At 35.9% G+C, this 13,393-nt stretch overlaps 1 protein-coding gene across 10 annotated transcripts in view; it reads right to left on the minus strand.

Moving 5' to 3' along the window:
- Positions 1 to 13,393, minus strand: part of Slc38a9 (solute carrier family 38 member 9) — a 102,312-nt gene that overhangs the window by 56,398 nt on the left and 32,521 nt on the right. Inside the window, exon 2 of one of the 10 annotated variants that reach the window (XM_063258157.1) lies at positions 1,389 to 1,472. The exons of the other annotated variants lie outside the window; for them this stretch is intronic. The gene's annotated coding sequence lies outside the window, so the exon portion shown is untranslated. The remainder of the gene's footprint in view (positions 1 to 1,388; positions 1,473 to 13,393) is intronic. 10 annotated transcript variants of the gene reach the window in all.

Consider the following 13,393-nt stretch of genomic DNA (forward strand, 5'->3'; position numbering starts at 1 on the left):
TTCCTTCTTTATATGTCAAAGTTATTTCCAATGATAAAGAAAGTTCCTATTTCTCAGTTCATGTTCTAAGGGCTAGTGATCTCAACCATTTTTCTTTTAAGACTTACCCAAAATAGTATCAAATGGGACATAGACATACTAGAGTTTGTTTCCCTTGTTCTACTTTTCTTGGATCTTGGTAGCATACTCTATTATAATCCTATTATTTATGTGTATGCCTTTTAATCAACTACATGTTCTGGTTTTCAGTCATCATTAACTTCAATTTCTTCTACTAACTGCAAAATTTTTTTTTCTTTCATTCTCTCTTTCTTTCCTTTTTTTAAAGAGAACCTGCTTTCTAAACTTTCAGTAATATACTGTCCAAAATGGAAAGACCAATCAAGGTTGCAGGGGAGGAATGTATTCCCCTGCTTACACTCAGACCCTTTGAAGCCACAAGTAGCACTGTGCCCCAAAGTATATATAATTTCCCATGTCCCATTATCCACAGAGCAAAATAATGAAACAAGTTTCTTCATTTGGGCTTCACCTAAATCCCTTCAGACTTAAGTTCTGAAAGAAATAAAATATATTAAGGTATAATAATTATATTTAATCTTGTGGGAACCACTTGAAAACCAAGTGACTGAAAATTTAATTTATGCTTTTTTTTCCAACTAAATCTATGAGATTGGAGAAAAATGATAGTACGCATGTTGAATTTGGTTTTGTGTAGTTAACAGAGACTCTTTCAATCTTAGTATTTGCTCCTCACCACATCATCTAAATATGGTAGGTACTATCTACAGAAATCAATTTAATATGTAAATACACACTTAACAAATATATATGGATACAGAGATCAATGCGACATATTATACACACTAAGCACATTATTGCTGAATGTATTAAATGGTATTAATAAATTGCAAGGAGATGTAATGAAAACAAATCAGTAAGAGGCTAAGTAATCCCTATTTATACATTTGGTAACTTAATAAACTACCGATCTTTTCCAACCATTATGGTGCATTAATTTAATTTCTACCATGACACTTAATTGTGCTACAAAGTAATATAAAAATACTGATATTTGTGAGAGGGTATAATTATCTTGGAGTCATATTCTATAGGGTCTTCCTTTGTTACTTTACAAAAAAAGTACCCCATGAAATCCAAAAATGCAAATATAAGACAGAGATGGAAGCTAACCATAAGTTACTAAAAAGGCTTACTATGAATAATATTGACAGAAAGAGACATAGATATTCTACTTGTAGTTTTTGCTCTGAAAAACCAATGGTATTAACATTAACCACTAAGTCGGTTAGAAGGCCTGCTGAAAAGCAGCCCAGGAAGTGCTAAATTTCTTGGCTCCTGGCCTCTGACAAAAGTGTTAACTGTACCAGTTTAGTTGGCTTGGGTACTTGGGAGCAGAATGATTCTTAAAGTTTTTCTTTTCCAACCGTTTTCATCAAGACGCTGGGGGCCTGTTCAAATAAATATTTTGGAATCTTTTCAAAACAGATTCTCTAAAAATATACAACTCAGCATATTTTAACTGAATTATTGGAAACACATGCTTAAAGATTCATTTTAGAGGACAAAAATATGAAAATTCTAAAGTGAACTTTAGTTGGATCATAAAACATTAAATATTAATGTTATAGAGAAGGCAATACTCAGAATGAAAGACTTGAGCTTTTTCTTTGGAATAGTTTCACACAACTGCTTACTATCAATGTTACTTCCTACTTAATATGTAGTTCATCTGTGTTACACTGAAAAGAAAGAATTTATATTTGTCTCATCTTGTAAGTATCTATAGTCATGCCACAGGAAAAATATTTTTAATATAAAGCAAAATCCACAAAATATTTTAAAATGTGACTCATCTCATGTATTAATTTAATACTTATAAACAGAGAAACCTTATTTCTACTAACACCTTTTTCTAGTTTCCACTTCTTACATTCCTTAGAAATTCTGGCTTTTAAATCTTTCTCCACCCTCACACATTGACTTGTTATGGTTCTCTGAAGTTTAATAATTCCGTGACTCTTAAGTAAGCTAATGCCCAACATGGAGATCTTGACTTAAAACTACTCATTTATTCACATCTCTATGAAAACTGAGGCATTCCAATACCTGACAGGTTGGGTAATTTGTTAAAAAAAATGAAAAGGAAATCAGTTATTCAAAAAAAATCTCATGCAAATAAACATTCAAAATAATGAATCCTCTGTACTTGTTTCTACCGGTTTGGTAAAATTTTGTGTCTGCCAGGCAGCTTTTTAATGAAGATGACAGAAAAGAAGTTAATCAAGCCACTGTACCCAGAAATTCCTTGCTGCTACTAGAAAAATATTGATAATTTATGACTTATTGACATACTACTCATTTCCTTTGGAATTTACACAACACCCTCTTTCACAAAAACTATTCTACATTCCAACTGAAATCACTCTTACCAAATGCCAAGCCCATACCAGGTTCTTCTCTATTTTGGCTATTTAATTTGTATTAGTTTTCAAATTCACCATACATATTGTTGAAGCACCAAGTACTAAACACTGTACAAAACATTGAACAATAAATACAACACAGAATCTCAAGGATCACAAAGAAATCCGCTGGAAAGATGTAAAAGAAATTCTGATAGAGAAAATGAGAAAGAGAACTAGTGCCTGTGTGCAACAATGGGACCAAGAAAGAGTGGAGAAGGTTTTATAATGCTAGTGTGTGTGACTACCAGTAAGGAAAAGTTAAACTGTATCTGACATATTTTTGAGAAGCCATAGCTGAGCTGCATCACAAAAGATATAAAAGATTTAGTCACTTTGGGTGAAAGAAAGAATATTTCAAAAAAAAGACAGCTCAGGAGCCCATGCTTAGCATGTAGAAAGCTCCAGATTTGCTCCCCAGAGCATACAAACAGACAAGCCAGAAAGAAAAAGATGTATTCCTAAGACCAATAAATAGTAACTAACGTAATGGCAAAAGAGAAGATAAAATGGGCCAATACATGGAACATTACAAAACCAATCAAGAACTCTTTGTCTCAGTTTCCTTTCCTGACTATATGTCAGATCCCCAACCTTTGAATGTCAGAGTGCTCGAGAGTTCAAGCCATGAACATTTATCTCTTCTCTGTCTATTCTCACTCCCCTCCCTGGTGGAGTCTTCTTGTCACATAACTATAGACCCATGCATACACTGGTGATACTAAACTCCACCCTGAATGCCTGACTCATATCAAACTGTTTCCTGCTATGTCTCTCTTACCTTAGCTCTTGAACTTTACCTCTACCACACTAGCTTCTTCACCATTCCTGATACACTAAAATCATGCATTTATTTCAGGATCCTTACTAATTTCAGGTAAAAACAAAGGCTATACAGAGTTTTTATACAGATATTTTTAAAGTTTGCTTCTTTACTTCTTTCAGTTCATTCCTAAATTGTCTCTTCCTCAAGAGGCATATGAATACCCTGAGCACTGTATCTAAAATTTCAACATCTATTCTCTACCCTTACCATTTCCTAGGCATTTCTGCATTACCTTTTCTTCTATTTGTACTATCTAATATATGTGGTATGATTAAAATATAGAGTGAATGTTTGAACTACAAAAATTTATTACAGTAAGAGACACATTGTCATCAACCCTCCCTAGCTTTGAACATAGCACATCATTCTTGCCACTTTCTGAAGCAGTTTAAAAGTCCTCTTTTGAGTGTCTTTATGAGGTCTGATTAAACATATGGTGAATGCAGCTGCCAAGTGCCACTAAAGTGAAAGACAGGCACCTGAAAACATTACAGTGTGTCTTCATCATTCAATCACTAGTTCTGGCACTGTGTGATTACTGACTGCTCCCCAAAGGAAAAATGACCACAGAGGTAAACGTTCTTAACTGATTCTATGACAGTGCAACTAAAGCATTAATGAAAAGGACTTTCAGAACCGCTTCAGAAAGTGGTAAGAAGTATGAGATACTAAGGGAACATCCAATCTGTTTCTCAGGCTATAGATGACAGGATTCCTCACAGGGGTGCCCACAGAATACAAAAAGAATCTGTACCCTCTTAGCAACTGGGCCACACAACAGGAAGTGAGCAGTGGGCAAGGGAGCACAGCTTCATCTGTGTAACCATGGCTCAAATTATTGCTTGAGCTCTGTTGTTAGATTTTCATAGGAACATAAACCCTACTGTGAACTGTGCATGTGAGGGATTAGGATGTATACTCCTTATGACAGTAAAAGACCCCTGATCATCTGAAGCAGAGCTGAGGCAATAATGCTAGGGCTGGGGAGCACCTGCAAATACAGATTAACATTAGCAGAGAGGTTTGACTGCAGAGAGACCATAATAAAGTGATTACTTGCAGAATCATAAAAATTCTATCTTTGAGAGGCAAATGACAATTAAGCTGCATCTGATAGCAGGCTTGGTGGTGAGTTGACATACTTCAATTGTACAGCTGCATCTGGTAGCAGGTTTTAAGTCAGAACCCACACTTATTCTTTTGTGTGATCCACCAAATATTTTATTTATCACTTCTGTCTGCACCTGTTTCCCACACTTCATACTTCTCTCAGTCAGTTTTGGTAAGCTCACAACTAATCCTAGCCAAAATGAGTGAAAAACAAATGTCAGGGGACAGCTTCTATAAAAAAGGTCTAACGATGAGACAGTAAAAACTCTAAGACTACCAACAAAAAGAAGTCTGTTTTTAAAAGAAAATACTAAGAGTCCTACTTGAGTTATGGATTCATTCACATTCTCCCACCTTATTTTGTGTCCATGTCCTTATAGCTGCATGAACAGATGTAAGTTAGTGTGGTTTATAATTTTAATTACATTCTGCAAAATGTTAAGTTCAGATGACATTTTTCAGCTAGCTAGTGTTTCTCTACAGGTAACACCATGACATTCAGAAACAACTTCTTTGACCTGAGTAGTTAAACTAGAAAGCCATACAATCATCGTTACCACTCTGACCAGCTTAGTAATGGTACCTTTGAGTTATTTTCACCACAAAGGAAACACCTCAAATATCCAACAAAAGTAGAATGGATAAACAAACTGCAGATACTCATAGATAACTCATACTATAAGTCACTGGAAATAAAATGACTGTTTACATACAACTCTGGCAAAAATTACAATGTTGAACAAAAGTAATAAAGAAAACAATATGATCTCATTTCCATGAAGCACAAAACCAGATACACATGAATCCAATGTTTAGTAACACATAATAAAACATAGGAAAATAATCATACAAAAGTGATAGTAGTCACCTATGGAGAGGAAAAGGAATATGCTTACTGAAGGATGTGAGAATTTCTAGGGTGCTATTTCTTGACCCTGGTGTAGGTTTGATTATGTTGGCCCTATAATTATTCTTAAACTGTACATTTATAATGTACTTTTATGTATGTATTAGATGATAAGAAATTTTACAGATACTAAATTAACATATTCTTTTAAAATTTAGTAGTGAGGTTGCGAGGGACAAAAAAACCTTTTGTACTACCTAGAAATTTGTTGGTACCTTGTGGTAGAGTATCTTAAAGAATTTTTAAAATTGAATATTGTATGCCTTATACAAAAAGGCAATTGATCCAAATTTGCTGATGTATTCTATAAAAGCATACAGTTACCAGCAGTATACTACATAGGTATGTGGCAGATATTCAAAACCAAAAAATCTCAGCACTTGGGAGGGTGAAGCAGGAGGATCGTCATGAATTTGAGGCCAGCCTACACTACATAGTGAGACCTTGTTTTAAAATAAACAAGCCGGGCATGGTGGTGCACATCTATGATCCTAGTACTCAGAAGGCTGAAGCTGGAGTATTGGTGAGAGTTTGAGGACAGCCTGGGTTACAAAGTGAGCTCAAGGCTGGGCTGAACTGCATAGGGAGACCCTGAACTCAAAAAAGACAAAAAACAAACACACAAACAAAACAAGAAACATCCCCAGAAATTCACAAAATAATCTCCATTATTGGCTGGGCATGTGGCACAGTGATAAGAGTACTTTGCATAGCATGTGCAAGGCTCTGAGTTCAATTCCCTGTGCTACAAAAACAGCAGCAGCAGCAGCAAAACAAACAAACAAACACCAAGCATAAGAAATTAATGATTTGAAGGTTCAGTTTTCAAAATTAAAAAGCAAAAGAAAGGAAGTGAGCCAGGTGTTGGGGGCACAGGCCTATAATACCAGCAATTAGGATGCTGAGGAAGGGGGATTACTATGAGGTTCAAGGCCAGCCTGAGCTGAAAGTTACCATGATTTTATTGTTGAAAGTAATGTCTGTCATCAACAAAAATTCATTTCTTTCTTTCTTTTCTTTTATTTCTTGTTTTGTTTTGTTTTGGTTTTTTTGTCTTTTTGAGACAGGCAGTTCAGGTTAGCTTTGTCTTTTTGAGATAGGGTCTCTCTATGCAGTCAAGGCTGGCCTTGAGCTCACTTTGTAACCTTAGCTGGTCTCAAACTTACAACGATCCTCCTGCCTCAGCCTCCCAAATGCTGGGATAACAGGCGTGAGCCACCACGCCTGGCTATAAAAATTTATTTCTATAATTTCAAAAACATAGGTTCAAAATTTTATAAATTTAAAATCTTTCAAATGAAAAACTAAAATGGTCTTTGATCCTGTTTTCTTTTTTTTTTTGTCTTTCTGAAACAGGGTCTTGCTATGTAGTTCAGACTAGCTTTGGACTTACTATGTAGCCTAAACTAGCCTTAATTTGCAGAGATCCTCCTGCTTCAACCTCCTGAGTGCTGGGGTTACAGGTGTGCACCACATCTGGCACCTGTTCTTAAACATAGTAAAAAAACTCAAAAAAATAAAGTACTGAAGCAAATGGCATTACTACTATCTTGGTGTTTATATGTAATAAAATCATTAATACTTTTAATGAAAAAGTGTTTGGAAGTATATGAAATGTTTAAAAATCAATGATTCAAATAGCGAACACTTTTCAAACATGAAACTTTACAAAAATTATAAAGAATCAAGTGAAACATTAATTCATAAATACAAGCACTAACATTGAAATTCTAAGGTATTCAACACAACTGCATCCAGTGTTTTTTCCCTCTTTGTATCCTTTGCCCCACTCTGCCTTTTAAACTCAAGCAACGGATCCAGAAAGGCTTTGGAACATTCCTAGTGCATTAGAGCCCTTCCCTGGAGCTTTCAGACCAGGGGGGCAGTTCCTCCACTATGTCTAGAAGGAACTGAGATGTAGCAGTGTAAAGGGTAGTTTTATTAAACAAATCCTTCTCTCTTTTTTTTTTTACATTAGTCATATAAAGATTTTTTTTATTTAAGGAGAAAAAGGAAAAAAAGCAGAAAAAGGGTACAAGTTATACAGAATTTCAGAAACAAAATAAACAGTAGGAAATCACTAGTTAATGGATTACATATTGTCATCTTAGAAATATTTGTTCAAGTTACAAGATTAAAGCATATAAAGTGGACATTCAAACAGTGAGACTGCAAACAGTTCTGTTCAATGATCCAACAAAACTCAGTAATATCATTGTCTATCTTATACACTTAAATTTACATGCAGTTATACCATTTAGAGCACTTTCTTTTCCTCTCTTTTGTACAATGACTATTACACATTTTGGGTTTTATTGTTCCCACAGTTCTTACTGCTTTTTTTGGAAGAGAGTAAAACCAAATGTGACTTAACAGAACAGAATCAGTTAAATCAAAAGGGTGTACACAATAGATAATGTAAAAACCTAATACAAGGTGGTCAACAATGGTTACCATAATGCCTCCCACTATCTCTAATAGAATTGCCCATATAAATCAGTTACAATAAAATTGAACAAAACAGTAAAGAATGAAACCAAAACATTGGAGACATTACAGGTCTTCAAAAGTAGATAACAGTTAACCAGTATGGGCGTCATAATGAATCCCACTATCTTCACAGCTGTTGCCTAAACTTTCGAACCTGGTACTATCAAGCAAAGCAGAATAGAGGAACATCAGTCAAAACAAGATGGTGAGAGCATACAGGACTTCAAATCAAATTAATAGAATATCAAAGTGGGTTACTATAATATATCCTGCTTTTTTTTAAAATTTATTTTTCCTTTAATTAAAAGGATAAAAATAAAAAAGTAAATAATAAAATGGAGATTGAGATAAAAGAGGGCATAACAACTAAACAGTGCAGATCAATATATAACCATTTAAGCAAATTAGTGTTTCACCACAAGATAATCCCGACATAAAAGTAGTTACCATATTGTCTCTTTCCTTGAGATCTTTGAGTTTAACTTCGTATACTGTAGCATCAAATATATCAACACAATGTATAACGATTCAAGAGAATGACAGTATTACAGGTTACTTAGAATCAACTAACAGATAATGAACTATGGTTTCTGTATAATCTCCTTGTCTATAAAAGTTTTTGTTTATACTATCACATATAATAAAATCCAGTAAGATATAACATGTTAAGACCTATGGAGACAGAAGAACAAAAGCTTGATGGGGCTTCAAAATAAGATGATACCAAATCAGCACTACCTATTATGATGTTGTTTTCTCCAAGATAGCTGTTCCTATCATCCAATCTTCTCTGCCTCATTTCACTTGAGCTCTTTTTCTGTCATTAGTTGTCAGCTTGTCTTCTTCATTTTGTTTTCTGCTCTATTCATTGTGGCCTCTCTGCCACTATTTCTGGATTCTTCATATTTTTCTTTTTTAGAATATCCTGCAGTATTTTCTGTAGAGTTGAATTGGTGGTTGCATATTCCCCTAGTTCCTCTTTATCCTGAAAGCACCTGGTTTTTCCATCAATTTCCAGGGATAGTTGTGCAGGATATCTCAATCTTGGCTGGAGGTTATAATCTTTCAAAACTTGAATTATTTCCCTCCACACTTTTCATGATTTGATGGTTTGTGCCAAGAAGTCTGCTGTAATTCTGATGGGTGTTCCCTTGTAAGTGATTTGTTTCTTGTCTCTGACAGCTTTTAATATTCTGTTCTTATATTGGATTTCTGGAATTTTGATTATTATATGCCTGGGTGTATCTCTATTTGGGTTGTAGGTAGCTGGAGTCCTGTATGCCTCATATATCTGAGTATCTTTACCGTTTGCTAAATTAGGGAAATTCTCGTGGATTATTTCTGTGAATAGCTTTTGTAGTCCATTTGTTTATGTCCCCACTTCTTCTCTTATGTTCTTAATTCTTAAGTTATAGATCCTCTTATCATATTCTAGTTTTTGTATTGTTGCTGGTTTTTTTTTGTTATTTTTAAGAAGTTTTTCATTTCATGCTCCTATATTACAAATCTGCCCTCTAGTTCAGATAATCTGTCCTTAGTTTCTTTCAAGCTGTTATGCCAGTTTTTGATAGAGTTTTTAGTTTCCTGGTAATCACTTTGAACCTGCTTCACGTATTCTACGTGTTCTCTATTTTCTCCATCAAATAATTCTCCCCTCATTTTCTGTTCTTCCATTCCATCATCTGCTTTTTCTTGGGTGGTGCTTAGCATTTCTCTGACTATTCTGCTTATATCTTGCTTCAGGTCATTAATAACTTCATTCCTGAACTCGTCTATGAGGCTCTGGAGATAGCCTTTTATGTCTATTGGTGGCATGTCTGTTATTGCCTGCTTCTCAGGATTGGGGACTGAGGAGCCTTTCTTGTTGCTGCGTCTTACCATATTCTTTGTTCCTTATATATACAAGCGTATATAGGAGACCCCACTTCCTTCCCTGTCGGCCACATCCTGACTGAATTGCGCCGGCTAGGTGTTCCTGCCCACCGCAGCGCACCAGAGTTACGGACCAGGCAGTCTCTGTGGGGCCCGCCCCTTCAGATCAACCTACCAAAAGGCCTCACCGCTAGGGTGCACCTTCAGGCGCGGGGATCTGGGTTGTGCTAGCCTACTGGGTCTCAGCCAGCAGTGTCACGTAGGCTAGGCACTGCTCACCAATCCCACTTGAGAGGGGGATATGTGACTGAAGTCACTACAGCTGCCTGTTCCAGCAAGTCTGCCCGGTCCCAGAATGTCCTCTGTTGGCGCCTCCTAGACTGTGGGAGAGTCCCAGTTTTCCTCACTCACTGCAGGTCGATGCACGGCTCCCCGCCCGCCTAGCTCTTAACTCGGTTCATCAATTCCTGTTCTCAGTGCTTTTGCGTGTCTCTCTCCCTGCCGAGCTGATTCAAATGCAGCCGCGGTGGCAGGAAACCCAAATCACAGCTTCCAATGGCACGGGCTCCAGCTTCCACACTCAGGCTTTATCCATTGCTGTTATAGCACCAGGATTGCATTCCCAGTTGGTATCTCTCAGCCCAGTTCGTTCTTGGGTCAGCAGGGTATATCTCTTCTTGGTTAGGATTCCTCCCTCCGCACCACTCCTGGATTCTAAGCTGGGTCTTGGAGAGAGCCAGCATAGCTGCTGCTATCTGTCCGCCATGTTCAGCTCCAACCCCGCAAATCCTTCTCTTTCTTCAGCAGAAAGATCTGCCACTTTTTGAGGGTTTTCTCAAAATCAGTACTTCTTCTGTTGTGTGTTGTGTTCCTGTGTATGTTTGGAGGGGAAGTGGTCTCTGGAATTGTGTAAGAAAATAGAGCAGGGAATGAAAGGTAAGGTAGAAAAGTGGAAAAGTAAAAAGTTGAGGAACCAAGAAAGGTAAACAACCTACTAGTTGTCTCTAACTTAAGTATTAAGCCCACAAAAATACAATATTTTGAACTTTAAAAATTGTGTAGCATACCAGCCTATACTAACTAGCAATCACTAAATGTAAAAACGAAACCACCTGTAATCCCAGCATTTGGGAGGCTGAGGCAGGAGGATCATTGTGAGTTCAAGACCAGCCTGGGCTACAACGTGAGCTCAAGGGCAGCCTGAACTGCATAGAGAGAACCTGTCTCAAAAAGACAAAAACAAAAACACCAACCAAACAAACAAAAAACGGCATCCGGTAAATTTCAACAATATCATCCACATAATTAATTGCTGGATGTGACTAAAATGAACTTTAAATCTGTCTCAATTACAGTGTGACCAAGTGTTATAAGACTTTAAAAAACATGCCTATTAGGGGCTGGGGATTTAGCTCAGCAGCATAAGTGCCTGCCTTGCAAGCAGGCAGTAGTGAGTTTGATCCCTGGTACCAGTAAAAAGGAAAAAGACAAAACAACAACAACAACAACAACAAAATGCCTATTTCTACTATAAAGTGAAAAAGTTTTTTTTTTTTGTACTGGGGATCAAACTCAGGACCTTGTGCCTGGCAGGCAGGCACTTATGCTGCTGAGGTATATCCCCAGTTATTGTATTGTTAATACAATTTAATTTTATCAGATTATTACTGCTCTCTTACAATTAAAAATTTCTATTATTATGTATATCACACAGGGTACATAACAATGTATATGTGCAAATGAATATGCATACACACATGCAGTCTCATTTCTTTAGGTTGCTGTTATTTTTTTAACTGATGAGAATTATATGATGAAAAAGGTTTGAAAAAAAGGTAAATGTTACTAACACTTGGTTGAAGGTTAAGGACTCCCTATTTTAGGGTTCTGAGCTGTTATAAGTAAACATTTTTACTTAAACATATGGACAAAGAACTTGACCTGAAACTTTATTTATTTAAGATATAGGACCTAAGAATTAATTTTCTTAGATTCTGCTAAGAATGGATTTCAAAATTCTTTTCAATGTAATTTGTGCTTTCCTGTTTTGGCTTTCAGAATTTCTACATAAATTACTGTCTTAATTCTATTGTACTAAAAACAATCTCTTGTTTTATGGCTACAAAGTAATCAGTAACAGAAAATAAGGTTTTGGGTTGTTTTATTTTCTTTTGTGGTATCAGCACAAAGTAAGGATTGAAGCATTATATAAACAGCAGAAACATTTCAACCAAGTAAAGGTGCTAGATGCATTAGTAAATAAATACCAATAAAATCATTCTTCAGTTTTTCTGTAGATTAATACAAGTAGCACCACCACTCTATCCTATCTTCTATTTAGAAAGAATAATTTAGAAAAATGAGACATCATGAGTGAAATACCACAACAGGAGATACTGAATGTAGGAAAATTTCTCAAGAAGGCACAATACTCCACGCATTTCCTCCTTTTATGCACTTCATAAGAATGTCAAATTATAAATTGTCTCAATTTACAGGGGATGGGGATTTAGCTCAGCAGCATAAGCGCCTGCCTTGCAAGCAGGCAGTCGTAAGTTCAATCCCTGGTCCCAGTAAAAATGAAAAAGACCAAAAAAAAAAAAAAAAAAAGTTGTCTCAATTTACTTATGTGTAATAATTCAGAAAAGTATTCTTAGTATTTTGAAATAAAGAGTTTGTTTCAATTATAAATAAAGGATAGGCTTCAGCCAGCAAAGGCGTGCTGATTGTTACTTTCCCTCTTACACAAATCTGCCAAAAGAATTTTTGGAAGTTAAAATTTCCAGTTTCATAATCTGACTATATTTCATGGGGGGGGGTGGCAATAAGAAAATAGGCTAGCAATTTAACTAAAAGTTTCTTTTCAAAGAAACTACAAAGACAACAAAAGTAGATTAAGAATATAGTAAAGCATAATACACACACATATATCTGATTCTTCAACTGAATACTAAAATTTCTTTGTCATATTTTTTCTTTTTGACATAGAATCTCCCTATGTTACCCAACCAAGCCTTAAACACCTTGGCTCGAGCAATCTGTCTGCCTCAATCTTACGAGTAGCTGGGACAGGTGCCTATCACCAATCCTTATCTACCTTTGTCATCTTAATCTATTGTCTAGAACTTGAAAACACAAAAGCCAAAACACATCTACTTTTTAAACAGATCACTAATGAAAAAGTACCTCTAATTTGAATCCCATCATTTAATGCTATGGTTTAAATGTGTTTCCTTGAAAATTCAGGTATTGCCAATGTGATGGTATTAAGAGGTGGGGATAATAAGATGATAAGGCCATGAAGGTTTTTTCTTCATTAACAGCAACAAGGGCTTTAAAACAGAGGTTTTACCCAGCATGGTTTCTTGCTCATCAGCTTTTCTGCCATGTGAAGACATAGCAAGACAGCCCTCACCAAACCAAAAGCTAGTGCCATGATCTTGGGAGTTCCTAGCCTCCAGAACTATGACAAAGTAAATTTCTACTCTTTATTTGTTACCTAGTCTCAGGTATCATAGCGCAAAACAGAAAGGATTAAGAAAGGATTCTATCAAGCCTTAGGAATCTTTATTATGGCTCTCAAAAAAGGCAAACAAACTAAGAAAATTCTGCTTTATCTTTGGAAAGATATTAGCAACATATGGTCTACATAAACTAGCTATTCAGATAATAATGGCTGTATTTTCAATGGCAAGTATTATA

Source organism: Cavia porcellus, unplaced genomic scaffold (genome assembly GCF_034190915.1).
Source record: "Cavia porcellus strain 051 isolate PalLab524CR breed Dunkin Hartley unplaced genomic scaffold, mCavPor4.1 scaffold_11, whole genome shotgun sequence".
NCBI classification, from domain to species: Eukaryota; Metazoa; Chordata; class Mammalia; order Rodentia; family Caviidae; genus Cavia; species Cavia porcellus.